The 13,223-nt window shown below is 46.1% G+C and overlaps 1 long non-coding RNA gene across 1 annotated transcript; it reads right to left on the minus strand.

Moving 5' to 3' along the window:
• Positions 1-1,125: 1,125 nt before the first annotated feature.
• LOC147353866 (uncharacterized) lies at positions 1,126-12,904 on the minus strand. Its single transcript, XR_015146011.1, has 2 exons — positions 12,778-12,904; positions 1,126-1,501 (listed from the first exon to the last, which is right to left on the minus strand). It is a non-coding gene; the product is annotated as an uncharacterized LOC147353866 (long non-coding RNA).
• Positions 12,905-13,223: the final 319 nt, after the last annotated feature.

Below are 13,223 nucleotides of genomic sequence, written 5' to 3' on the forward strand. Positions count from 1 at the left end.
TCCCGTGGGGCAGTGAGAAAGCTAGCACAGGGACCTTAGCTGGGAGGGGTGTCAGACTGTGAGGGGCTCAAAGCTCCAACAAAGCCAATGATGGTTGCACGATTTTGCACTGAAACCCACTGAACTGTACACTTTATTTCTTTTATAATTTTATTTATTTTTGGCTGTGCTGAGTCTTCACTACTGTGAGGGCTTTTCTCTAGTGGCCGCGAGTGGAGGCTACTCTTCCTTGCAGTGTGCGGGCTTCTCACTGCAGCAGCTTTTCTTGTTACCAAGCACAGGCTCTAGGCAAGAGGGCTTCAGGGCCTCAGTAGTGGTGGCGCGTGGGCTTAGTTGCTCTGAGGCATGTGGGATCTTCCCAGACCAGGGATTGAACCTGTGTCTCCTGCATTGGCGCACAGATTCTTTACCACTGAGCCCCCAGGGAAGCCCTGAATTGTATCCTTTAAATGGGTGAGTTGCATGGTATGCAGTTCAATAAAGCAGTTAAAAAGAAAACTCCACAGAGGGAGTCAAGAACTGACCTGTCAGTTGACACAGGGAACCTAGCCCAGACATTGACCTGTCATTCATTCATTCAACAAATATGTTCTATATAATACCTACTTTGTAAAAACGAGTGTTGAGAACACAAACTTTAGCCCAGCCCTAGGAGGTATGAGCTGGAGAAGGCAATGGCACCCCACTCCAGTACTCTTGCCTGGAAAATCCCATGGACGGAGGAGCCTGGAGGGCTGAAGTCCATGGGGTCGCTGAGGGTCGGACAGGACTGAGCGACTTCACTTTCACTTTTCCCTTTCATGCATTGGAGAAGGAAATGGCAACCCACTCCAGTGTTCTTGCCTGGAGAATCCCAGGGACAGAGGAGCCTGGTGGGCTGCTGTCTATGGGGTCGCACAGAGTCGGACACGACTGAAGCGACTTAGCAGCAGCAGCAGCAGGAGGAGGTAGGAGCTAGGGAGGTTCCTTGGAGAAGACGTCTGAGCTAAGACCTGAACAATATGGGGAAATGAGCCAGACCAAGCAGTGCAGGAGGGTGTTCCAGATGGAGCGAACAGCTTCTGCAAAGGCTACAGGTCAGGAAGGCAATATCTTTTAAATGTCCTCTCCTTTCTTTTAAAAAAATTTATTTAAAATATTTATTTATTTATTGGCTGTGTTGGGTCTTCGTTGCTGCTCAGAGGCCTTCTTTAGTTGCAGCGAGAGTGGGCTTCTCACTGTGGTGGCTTCTCTTGTTTCGGAGCACAGGCTCTAGGCACGTGGGCTTCAGTAGCTGTGGCCCATGGGCTTAGTTGCCCTGAGGCCTGTGGGATCTTCCTGGACCAGAGATCAAACCAATGTCCCCTGCACTGCAAAGCAGATTCTTAACCACTGGATCACCAGAGAAGTCCCTCCCCTTTCTTTTGTACGTCACTCCTTGTGTTGGACAGTGCTGGTTTGAACAATGCTGGTGACACTTTCAGTGCCCAAGCAATCCCTGGTCTCTGCCTTCACTGAGCTCCTGTCAGAGACAAAGACAATGCATCATCAGACATGATCATTTGTACTGGGATGGGAGAGTCACAGGAGAGGGGTCAGGGCTGGGATAAGGAAGATTAGAGGCTGTAGGTTCCCAGGGGAGGAGGCACCTGACCTAGTCTGAGAGGACATCAGGGAAGGCTTCCTGGAGGAAGAGATAGAGTTCTGAACAGTCTCTGTTCAAAGATCCCTTTGAGAATCTGTTGAACGCTCTGGACATTTACAGAAGAAAAAACACACAAATGCTGTGGGCAATTCCCAAATACTATCATTCCTTCAAGCGCCTGTGCCTAGGCAGCCCATAATTATCCGATGACCCCCAACCCCTGCCACGACCGCCTTGCTATCTAAATGTCCCAAGAACAGGGCCGGGGGTGGCCAACAGTGCTGGAAAACTTTGGGATGAAATTTCAGCATCCTGGGTGTGGGGTGGGGTTTTGAGAGACCCAAATATCCCTCTCATCCACCGCCGAGACGAGAGGGTGTGCCGAACATCTATTTCTTTTCCCGCCTACATCCTTCACACTAACCTTTAGTTCTGGCGCTGGGGGGCCCTTGGCACGTGCAGAGACCAGCGCGTTCTCCTCCGGAATGTCCAGAGGGATATAACCTAGGATGTCCCCTCTCGCCAGACAAGCGCCGCAGCGCCCCCTGACGGTCACCGAGCAAGCGCGTCCCAAACTACCCTCGCCCCCTAGTGGCCAATGCTTATTCAGAATTTACACAGTCATCAGCTAGCATCTTCAATTTCAGTCTGAATTTGGCAATAAGGAGTTCATGATCTGAGCCACAGTCAGCTCCTGGTCTTGTTTTTGTTGACTGTATAGAGCTTCTCCATCTTTGGCTGCAAAGAATATAATCAATCTGATTTCGGTGTTGATCATCTGGTGATGTCCATGTATAGAGTCTTCTCTTGTGTTGTTGGAAGAGGGTGTTTGCTATGACCAGTGCATTTTCGTGGCAAAACTCTATTAGTCTTTGCCCTGCTTCATTCCGTATTCCAAGGCCAAATTTGCCTGTTACTCCAGGTGTTTCTTGACTTCCCACTTTTGCATTCCAGTCCCCTATAATGAAAAGGACATCTTTTTTGGGTGTTAGTTCTAAAAGGTCTTGTAGGTCTTCATAGAACTGTTCAACTTCAGCTTCTTCAGCGTTACTGGTTGGGCATAGACTTGGATTACTGTAATATTGAATGGTTTGCCTTGGAAATGAACAGAGATCATTCTGTCATTTTTCAGATTGCATCCAAGTACTGCATTTCAGACTCTTTTGTTGACCATGATGGCCACTCCATTTCTTCTGAGGGATTCCTGCCCACAGTAGTAGATATAATGGTCATCCGAGTTAAATTCACCCATTCCAGTCCATTTCAGTTCGCTGATTCGTAGAATGTCGACATTCACTCTTGCCATCTCTTGTTTGACCACTTCCAATTTGCCTTGATTCATGGACCTGACATTCCAGGCTCCTATGCAATATTGCTCTTTACAGCATCAGACCTTGCTTCTATCACCAGTCACATCCACAGCTGGGTATTGTTTTTGCTTTGGCTCCATCTCTTCATTCTTTCTGGAGTTATTTCTCCACTGATCTCCAGTAGCATATTGGGCACCTACTGACCTGGGGAGTTCCTCTTTCAGTATCCTATCATTTTGCCTTTTCATACTGTTCATGGGGTTCTCAAGGCAAGAATACTGAGGTGGTTTGCCATTCCCTTCTCCAGTGGACCACATTCTGTCAGACCTCTCCATCATGACCCGTCCATCTTAGGTGGCCCCACGGGCATGGCTTAGTTTCATTGAGTTAGACAAGGCTGTGAGGAGAAGGGGACGACAGAGGATGAGACGGCTGGATGGAATCATTGACTCGATGGACGTGAGTCTGAGTGAACTCCGGGAGTTGGTGATGGACAGGGAGGCCTGGTGTGCTGCAATTCATGGGGTCGCAGAAAGTTGGACACGACTGAGCGACTGAACTGAACTGAACTGAATAGCTAGCATCGACTGCTCCTTTTCAACCTTTGGTCTGCTGGCTAGAGTCATCCTCGTCGCCGTCGTCAATGTCATTTCCTTCTTCATCACCACCATCACCATCATCATCATAGCTAATACATAGATAGTGCATCCTACGTACCTGGCACTATGCTGCTTTAAACATATCACCTCATTTAATCCTCACATCAGCCCTGTGAAATGGGTTCTGTTACCATCTCCATTTTCCTCATTTGAAGCACAGAGAGGTAAGGAAACTACTTGTCCAAGATCACACAGCTACTAAGTGGCAGAGTCTGGGTTGAACCTAGGCAGCTTGTCTCCAGAGGCCATTTTTCTGAACTGTTCAAAAATAATCCTGAAGTAATAGGATGGTTGGGGATTGCTTCCAATTAATTCCACAGAACAGCTGTGTGTCAGAGTGGAAAGAACCTGGGTTCCGGAATCACCATGTTGCTAACTTGGATTATTTAATCTGTGGGTATTCAATGAGAATAAACTTCTTAGCTATGGTTTTTCCAGTAGTCATTTCGAATGTGAGAGTTGGACCATAAAGAAGGCTGAGTGCCAAAGAATTGATGCTTTCGAACTGTGGTGCTGAAGAAGACTCTTGGACTGCAAGAAGATGAAACCAGTCAATCCTAAAGGCAATCAACCCTGAATATTCATTGGAAGGACTGGTGGTGAAGCTGAAACTCCAATACTTTGGCCACCTGAAGCAAAGAGCTGACTTATTGGAAAAGACCCTGATGCTGGGAAGATTGAGGGAAGGTGGAGAAGGGGACGACAGAGGATGAGATGGTTGGATGGCATAACCGACTCAATGGACATGAGTTTGAGCAAACTCAGGGAGATAGTGAAGGACAGGGAAGCTTGGCATGCTGCAGTTCATGTGGTCACAAAGAGTCGGATACAACTTAGCAACTGAACAACAACAAATTTTGAAGTCTCTTTGTTGTAACGACTTAGCTTCGATCTTAAAACTAGGACACCAGAATCACCTAAAGGGCTTGTTAAAAGGCAGAATCCTGGGTTCCACTCCCAGTAAGTCTGGAAAAGGGACCTAGAATTTGGATTTCAAATAAGTTCCCAGGGGCTGCTGCTGATCTGGGGACCAGACTCTGAGAACCACTGGAATGCAGGTCCTTACCGGGTGTTGTTTTGTATGCCTGTTGCTCATTCTCTCTCTTTGGGAGAATTACCTTTTTCACTTTGAGTCCATAAAGCTGACCCCACTGGAAGACTCCAGGCCAGGCCAATGAGTGAATCCCTCCCCTTAGCCTTTGCAATTGGTTCAGGAATGGGGGTGGCCCTGAAGTCGGACCAATGAGAGTCAGTCCTCGGAGTATTGCGGGATTGTCGGGGAGGGGCCTCCTACACTTGCTGTGCGGGAAGGGCACGAGCGTGGAGCGTTGGGGACTTCCCTGAGGGAAAACCTAGTCTCAAAGTGAAGCCAACACAGGCAAAAGCAAGGCTGGGAGATGAATAGAGACACTGTTCCTGACATATGTGCCTCTGGGTCCAGTGAATCCCCAGAATATTTCAGGAATTGGACATTTTCCTTCATATCCTACATCAAATCTGTAAGCAAATTCTGTCAGGTCTACCCCTAAAAGATCTTCCGTCCTGTATTTTTTAACTGAAGTATGTGCATGCTTGCTAAGTCGCGTCAGTCGTGTCTGACTCTTTGCGACCCTATAGACTAGCCCTTCAGGTTCCTCTGTCACTGGGATTTCCCAGGCAAGAACACTGAGTGGGTTTCCAAGTCCTTCTGCAGGGAATCTTCCCGACCCAGGGATTGAACCGCTTTCTCCTGCGTTTCCTGCGTTCCAGGCAGATTCTTTACTGCTGAGCCACTGGGGAAGCTCCTAATTGAAGTGTAGTTATGTACAATATTATATGTTACAGGTGTACAATAGTGATTCACAATTCACTTATCGTTATTATAAAATATTGACTGTATTCCCTGTGTCGTACAATATATCTTCCTGTCCTGTACTGGAAGAAAAGTTAGGTTCTTGATATAAATTAGAACATTATTGGGTCAATGACAAAATTGGAATACAAATAGTAGAGCAGGAAACTTTTGCATATTAATGTTAAATTTATGAAAGTTAGTCATTGTACTGTGGTTATGTAAGAGAATATTGATATTCTTAGGAAATGCACACTGAATTATTTAGGAGTGAAAGGCTATGGTGTATCTTAACTTCAAATTATACAACTCCCCCCCACCCACCTAACAGAGCAAATGTTAAAGAGGGTAAAAATGGGGTTTCCCTGGTGGTTTAGTGGTAAAGAATCTGCCTGCCAACGATCCCTGGTTGGAGAAGATTGCATATTCCCTGGAGCAGCTAAGCCCGAGCACCACAGCTACTGATCCTGTGCTCTAGAGCAAGGAGACTGAAACTCCTGAGCCCATGTGCCACAAGTACGCAGCCTGCTGCCCTAGACCCAGCGCTCTGCATCGAGAGAAGCCACACAATGCAACAGAGTAACCTCTGCTCACTACAGCTAGAGAAAAGCCCATGCAGCAAGAAGATCCCAGTGCAGCTGGAAAATAAATAAATACAAGTATTTTTAAAAGAGAGTAAAAATATTATCAAGAGGTGAACCTGAGTAAAAAGTATATGAGTGTTCTTTATACTGTTCTTAGTCTGGCAACTTTTTTTGGTAAATGTGAATTTATCTAAAAAAAAAATTAAAAACATGTTTTGAGAAGTGAGAGATCTAAAATTCTGGACAACAATATCAGTATAAGTGGGGAGATAAAGATAAAATGCTCTACATTCCAGGTAGTATTTGGTCTGAAGATTAAACTTTTAATTAAACTTCAGATCTGATTTTCTTTACAGTGTGTATAGTAAAGTTTCAAGGATTACTGCTAAAAGAATAGAAGTGGTACCTAGATTCCAAATTAGTACAGGGAAAAGGAAGAGTAAGAAAATATGACATAGTAAACAAAAACCACAATCACTTCAAAGAAGTCTTAATAAGAGCAAGGGTGGCAGGAAGCATAGGAAAAAAAAAAAAAATGAGGACAGTAAAACCACAAAGTAATGGGACTTCCCTGGTGATCTGGTGGTTAAGACTCTGAGCTCCCAATGCAAGGGGCTCCAGTTTAATCCCTGTTTAGGGGACTAGATCCCACTAAGACCTGACTCGGGCTTTCCAGGTGGTGCTAGTGGTAATGAATCTGCCTGCCATTGCAGGAGATTCAGAAGATGCTGTTTCAGTCCCTAGGTCTGGAAGATCCCCTGGAGTAGGAAATAGCAACCCACTCCAGTATTCTTGCCTGGAAAATTCCACGGACAGAGGAGCGTGGTGGGCTACAGCCCAAAGGGTTGTGAAGAGGTTGGACACAACTGAGCGACTGAGCACACACACGCACACACACACATGACCTGGCTGCTAAGTCACTTCAGTCGTGTCCGACTCTGTGCGACCCCATAGACGGCAGCCCACCAGGCTCCCCCGTCCCTGGGATTCTCCAGGCAAGAACACTGGAGTGGGTTGCCATTTCCTTCTCCAATGCATGAAAGTGAAAAGTGAAAGAGAAGTCGCTCAGTCGTGTCCGACCCTCAGTGACCCCATGGACTGCAGCCTTCCAGGCTCCTCCGTCCATGAGATTTTCCAGGCAAGAGTACTGGAGTGGGGTGCCATTGCCTTCTCCACGCGACCTGGCACAGCTAAATAAATAAATATTTTTTAAAAACCACAAAGTAAGATGGTAGGAGTGAATGAAATACAACACTAATAACAGAGAAAAAGTGTATTCTGGGTCTAAATGCTTCTGGATAACGTCACTGCTCCCACCTGTGTACCGCCCTCCTACCCAGACTTCCTGCTCCCACCCCTGTCCCTGAGTCCCTTTCTCAAGCAGATAGAGCAGGGGTCCCCAACCTCTAGGATCTAATGCCTGATGATCTGAGATGGAGCTGATGTAATAATAATAGAAATAAAGTACACAATAAACGTAATGCACTTGAATCATCCCGAAACCATCCCCACCCCATCCGTGGAAAAAATCGTCTTGCATGAAACCCGTCCCTGGTGCCAGAAAGATTGGGAACCGCTGAGCTAGAAGGACTCTAAACACCCAAGTCAGATCCAGTCCCTCCCCTGCTCCATCTCACTCGTAAAAGCTGGGGCCCCCACTGCAGCCCATGGGACACTGCACCATCTGCTTCTGGTTTCATTCCACACCTCCTTCCCCTCCCTGCTTATTCTTCTCCAGGCACATGGATCTCCTTGTTTCTGTCTCTAAGAAACCAGATGTGTTCTCGCCTCAGGACCTTTGCACTGGCTGTTCCTTCTGCCCCGAGGACTCTTTCCACTTGGCTCACTCCCTCACCAACAGAGACCAGATAAATAAACTGCGTACAGCCACACAGCAGGATCTACCAGAATAACCTATAACTACACATGATTACAAGAATGAGTCCCACATTGTGTTGAGTGGAAAAAGGCAGACATTTGAGATAATGCATTTTCTGATTCCATTTACATCAACTTCAACACAGGAAAAACCAGTCCATGTCACGAAGTCAGAATGAGGGCGACTCTGATGGGAGGGCAGATGGACTGAAAGGAGCCCACCTTGGTTGGAGAGCTGGTGACAGAGGTGTGTTCAGTTGGTGAAAATTCACTCCACTGAACACTGATGGTCTGTCCTGCTTTGCAAGTGCGACAACTTCAATAAACAACTTCAAGAAACAAAACAAAAGAATGCAAAATGCAATGAACCCTCCATATTCCCACCACTCAGCTTAAGAAACAAGACATTTCCAGCCCTCAGGGCCCTGCTCTCCCTACACAATATGCTTTTATAGCCACACACCCAGCCCCTCCACCCCAGTTACTTTCCCCAGTTTACTAAGCACATCTTCCCACTCTGGCAGCTAGCGGGGAGGCAGTGTATCGGGGAGGTCTTGGGGGTGGGGGAAGGGAAGAGGGATGGGATTTCTGGGTTCCCACCCAGGCAGCGGGAAGTTAATGCTCCTGAGATGCCCTTTCCCTGAGTACTGATGGGGGGACACTTTGCAGGGAGCCCCCCAAGTGCTCAGGGCCAGTGTCTGGGAGGTGAGACTCAGCACTGACCCTTCCTGCTAAGTAGTCACTGGAAATACAACCTTCTTGCTTGCACTCTCTCTCTCTCTCTTTCCGTGTCTCTTATTCTCTGTCTCCCTCCCTGTCTCCCTTCCTCCTTCACAATCTCTCTCTCCTCAAGAAGAAAAAAACTCACAACTATTTACATAAACTTTTATTACATCAGACTGTAACCAATGGAACCACGTTCCAACTCTAAATCTTTCAATAAACTTTGAATAAATAGCAGGGCTTTTTATTTTCTTTTTTGTACTGTAAAATTTATTTTTAAATTCTTTTTTACTGGCAGGATTTTATATAGATGAGGTTCAAGAATAGTTCAGCCTTCATATTTCTTTTCTGGCCATTAATATTATTCATTTCATTTCCCGATTATTATGGGAAATTATCTTGTATAGCGAATGGAAGTGCTTGGCCGGTCTCTGTGATAGCCAAGCGGCATGCCAGAGGGTGTGGTGACATTTAGGAAGCTGGGGGCTGGGGGTGGGGTGCTGAGGGGGCCCAGATGACTTAAGGGAAGACAGGAGGTCAGGCAGGGACCCCAGATGTGACAGGCCTTGGGGACTCTGGGCTGGAAGAGGTGGTGAATTCCAGTGCCATTGAAAGTAAAAACCACAGAACACAATGTCATGTTGGTTGCAAGGGAGGAGAGGGTAAAAGGAGGGCGTGGCCACTCTGGGCAGACCTGGTCCCCACATTAGGAGATGGCTCAACCTGTGGGGCTGTGAATAAAGAAGGAAGGGCAAGTCAGGCTAACCGCTGCCATCATTGAGCGCTTCCTTATAATTGTAAAGAAGGGAGCCCTTCCTTACAACCTGGGTCCTCACTGCACCCATCTTACAGATGGGAAAACTGAGGCTCCAAAAGAGGACGACCCCAAGCCTTAGAGCAGGACTGGCGCTCTGGTCTCCTACTTAACCTTGTGCTTTGAAATCATAACTTCAGGGCTTCGACCACCGCCGATTGCTGCTGTTTCTCCATTAGAAAAAAAAATACAGAAAGATAAAAAGCAAACATGTTTGATTACAAAGCCTGAGGGAATTTTTGGAGTGACAGAACTGCCATGAATCCTGCTTGCGGTGGTGGTTATACAATTCTACGCATTTGTCAAAACGGAATACACACAGATATCCAGCCATTGATGACTTGTATTGTTTGTAAGCTAGAATATTTAGAAAAAGTAAATGTACCTTGTCTAGATCCCAATTCAAACAGAACAACTGTAAAACGATGTTTTGGGAACAATGGGGGGAAAACTTGAATAAGAAATAATTGGGAGATGACAGGCCCTTTTCCGTTGTCTCCGTGGTAAAGAATTCACCTGTGATGCAGAAGCCACAGGAGAAGCAGGTTTGATCCCTGGGTCAGGAAGATCCCCTAGAGGAGGGCATGACAACTTATTCCAGTATTCTTGACTGGAGAATCCTATAGACAGAGAAACCTGGAGGGCTATGGTCCATAGGGTCACAAAGAGTCAGACACTGCTGAAGTGACTTAGCACGCACAAGAGGTGATATTTTAAATTTTGTTAGCTCTGATAAGGCATTGTAGTTATATAAAAATATGCACCCCTTCTTTATTTTGAGGTTCATTGTGGTATTTAAGAATAAGCATGTCCATCACTTGTATTTTTTTTTAATAGTCCCAAACAGAGGGGAAAGAAGATGAAATGGCAAAATGTTGATATTTCTTGAAGTTGGTTGATGGGCCTATGTGGCTTTATTGTCTCTCTGCTTTTGGTATCGGTTTGGAAATGTTCACGACCTAAGTTAAAATTTTTGAAAATAAAATTAAAAAGAAGAGTTCATTGTTGGTTAAGCACAATTTGGAAAATAGAGAAAATTAGAAAAAGACAGTACTTTCCCAATCCCACATCACTATTGTAATTAAGATTTTGATGTATTTCCTTTCAGCGTTTTCTATTTTACTCAGGCTTTAAAAGTGGTGTGTGTGTGTGTTTTACATAACTATGTGAGCAAATTGTTTATACAGTCCTGCTTTTTCCCTTCTTAAAACGTAAGCTGTTCCCTTGTTAAAACATCTTTGTGTAAACACAATCTCTAATGTTTGTATGGTGTTTACTCAACGGGGCAGTGTTGCCAGACATTGAAGCTGTTTCCAATTTCCTCCCATTATAAATAATGCCTCGATGCACAGCCTTGTGCGTCCCAGAGGTGGAATTGCTGGGCCAAAGGGTGCGGATCCCTTGGCAAAATCTCCATAGTGTTTCTGCCTGACCCGAAGCTGAAATGACCTCATACGGTTAAAGTGAGATTTCACTGCTATTTGTTATTTCCTAAAGGTTTGATTCATGACTCGAGTTCATAAGAGGATGTATTTTTCCCCCCAGTTGCAGGAAACAGAAATTCATTCACACCAGCTCATGTCAGAAGAGGGTTGTGTCAGCCAGCAAGTAAAGCCAATATTGTTTTGTTGGCCTGAAACAATAAGCCAGGTATTTTACCAGCAAAACTGGGTTTACTTGGGAACAACAGGAAATTATAATTTGGGATACGCACTCTACAGAGAAGCACAAGCAAGTGGCGAGAACAAAGCAGAAGAACATTCTTTTATAGAGGGGAGGGTTGGGCGGAGCTCTTGGAGGAAGTCCATTGGAGGAAACTTGGGAGCTTGAAGTTTAGTGGCTTTTCATTGGCTGAGCTGTAACTTTCTCTCATTGGCCATGGAGTTGCCAGGCAAGAAGAAACTCTTCCTCCTGCTGCTGCTAAGTCACTTCAGTCGTCTCCGACTCTGTGCGACCCCATAGACGGCAGCCCACTAGGCTCCCCCGTCCCTGGGATTCTCCAGGCAAGAACGCTGGAGTGGGTTGCCATTTCCTTCTCCAATGCATGAAAGTGAAAAGTGAAAGTGAAGTCGCTCAGTCCTGTCCGACCCTCAGCGACCCCATGGACTGCAGCCCTCCAGGCTCCTCTGTCCATGGGATTTTCCAGGCAAGAGTACTGGAGTGGGGTGCCATTGCTTTTTCCGTTCCTTCCTCCTACTGGGTAGTAAAGCAGTAACCTTCTTCCGGATGGAAATACAAAGTTACATCTCTTCCTGTTCAGTCTATAATTGCCCCAGAGAGGCAGAGCATAACAGCTCCCCCTTACGGCCTCTCCACTTCATATTTTTAATTAATAAATAAATTTTATTTTTGGCAGCACGGGATCTTTGTTGCTTTTCCCAGGCTTTCTGCAGTTGCGGCAAGTGGAGGGCTACTCTTCCTTACCAAACATAGTCTCTCAGGCTTCAGTAGTTGTGGCTCACAGGGCTTAGCTGCTCTGCAGCACGTGGAGGTTTCTCAGACCAGGGATGGAACCCTGTCTCCTGCATTGGCAGGTGGATCTCATCCATTTCACCACCAGGGAAGCCCTTCAACTTCATTTTAAGTGAGACTCCTGTTTATTAATTTTCACAGTTTGGACGAGCTATCCTGCTATGTTGACTGTTGAGATACTAGATTATTTCTGTACTGGTTGGTAAATCGTGCTGCCCCAAGACCTGCATGTTTCCCTTACTATGACCTCTCCAACTTCCCCCACTTCCCAGACCTCCCACAATGCAGGGGGGGAAAAAAAGCCTTACTATGAGGCACAACATTGAAGCATCCTGATCGCTCAGTGCCCAAATTACTGGTTGTTAAATGTTTTTATTAATCTTGGATAGTAGAACAGAAAAGCTGACTCAGATGGCTTAAAGGGTACAGGAAATTTGTAACTGGAAATTCCACACTTGCCTGACTTGAGCTAAAATTGACACATCTGTTCAGCAATGTCACCAAGGACCCTATGTCTTTTCACCTCTCTACCCGACCTTTTCCAGGGGCATCTCCCAAGAGAGCCATGAGCAGGCTTTGGGCCACAGGAACCCTCATTCATATCCCCCAGCTAAAGGGAAGCACCTTTATCTCAGGTTCCCTCCCCCAAAGTAATAAGGCTGACTGTGATTGGCCAGCTGAGGTCACATGCTGTGCAAGAGCCAATCACTGTGGCCTGGGGTGGACCCAAATGCCCAGATTGGCAGAGCCAAGTCACCTGTTCCTCAATGGTAACACCTTTTATTTGAAGCCACAACCGAGGTTCAAATTCCATTTTTATCCGATTCCCCACTGTCCTCTCTACCCAGTTTCTGGTAAAACAGAGATAATAATGACACTCACCTAGGATTGCTGTGAGGATTAAATGAGTTCATTAAGCTGAACACTTAGAACGGTGCTCATAGACAGAAAGCGCTTACATGCTAGCTGCTGTTACTGTCATTAGGTGATTATTTTCAGCGCGCCAGGCTGCCATTCTCTGCAACTTTATTTTTGTACTCCACCCTCTTTCTTGTTACTATTGCTGGGTAACAAGTCCCTCCAAAACATGGTTGGCTTAAAGCAACAATCAGCCTTTTATCTCTCACCATGTCTGTGATCAGATTTTTGGGAAGGGTCCAGCTGGGCAGTTCTGCCTTGGGATCCCATATGGATGTAATTAGTTGGTGGCTGAAGCTGGGACAGTGACAAAGCTGGAGGTGGGTGGGCAGCTCTCTCTTTCATTGTAGTCTCAGGGCTTCTCCAAGTGGTCTCTCCCCGTGGGCCGGTTTGGGCTTTCTCAAATCATG

This window comes from Bos grunniens, chromosome 18 (genome assembly GCF_055505025.1).
Source record: "Bos grunniens cultivar Pamir isolate PY7600 chromosome 18, Bosgru_T2T1.0, whole genome shotgun sequence".
Taxonomy (NCBI): domain Eukaryota; kingdom Metazoa; phylum Chordata; class Mammalia; order Artiodactyla; family Bovidae; genus Bos; species Bos grunniens.